We start from the raw sequence: 654 nt of genomic DNA on the forward strand, positions 1-654 counted from the left end.
TCGGATTTTGTGTGTAGACAATATTGTAGTAAACCAAATAAAACAACCAGAGCGCAATTAAGGTTTCAGAAATTGATAAAATGGAAAAAAGGTAATTGTAACTTTACTTTTACCTGGCAACTTTAGAAGAACAAAGTGCCAATATTCTGAATTATTAACCAAAATGTTTCACCGCATCTTGAACAAGGAGTTTAAAAAAAATCAGTAGTAAAATAACCGGTAAACCGGATTCACATTTTAGATTTTTGTCCTGGTCCAATACCCACCGAAATGGGCGATTCATTCTTGAGTTGAAAGGTCACAGGGAGAGATCGCTCTCAGGCTCGAGTCGGAAATCGAAACTGCATACTATTTGCGCTGCTGTGTTTCGTGTTTCTGTAACATTATCTGTGCAGAGACGGCGGAATTCCGCTTCCCACAACACGCGGTGCACATCTCTACCAGTTGTAGTAGGCTAACCACCAGGGCTTCCCAGTGTGTAAGTAGCCTACATTTATTGTGTTGTTATACATTATATATCGATCTATATGTATACATGTATATCATATGACCTTATGAAGTTGCGAGCGCCGTAAAACCGTCTACTGTAAAAAAAAAGTATACACACATATCGCGAGCGTTGTAAAACCTCTACTAAAACTAAAAACACATATA

The 654-nt window shown here is 38.1% G+C and overlaps 1 protein-coding gene across 1 annotated transcript in view; it reads left to right on the forward strand.

The window, feature by feature from the left end:
• Positions 1–320: 320 nt before the first annotated feature.
• Positions 321–654, forward strand: part of LOC101862408 (peroxisomal membrane protein 4) — a 35,021-nt gene continuing 34,687 nt past the window's right edge. The window contains exon 1 of the mRNA XM_005096662.3: positions 321–478. The gene's annotated coding sequence lies outside the window, so the exon portion shown is untranslated. The remainder of the gene's footprint in view (positions 479–654) is intronic.

The sequence above is a fragment of the Aplysia californica genome, unplaced genomic scaffold, assembly GCF_000002075.1.
Source record: "Aplysia californica isolate F4 #8 unplaced genomic scaffold, AplCal3.0 scaffold00134, whole genome shotgun sequence".
NCBI lineage: Eukaryota > Metazoa > Mollusca > Gastropoda > Aplysiida > Aplysiidae > Aplysia > Aplysia californica.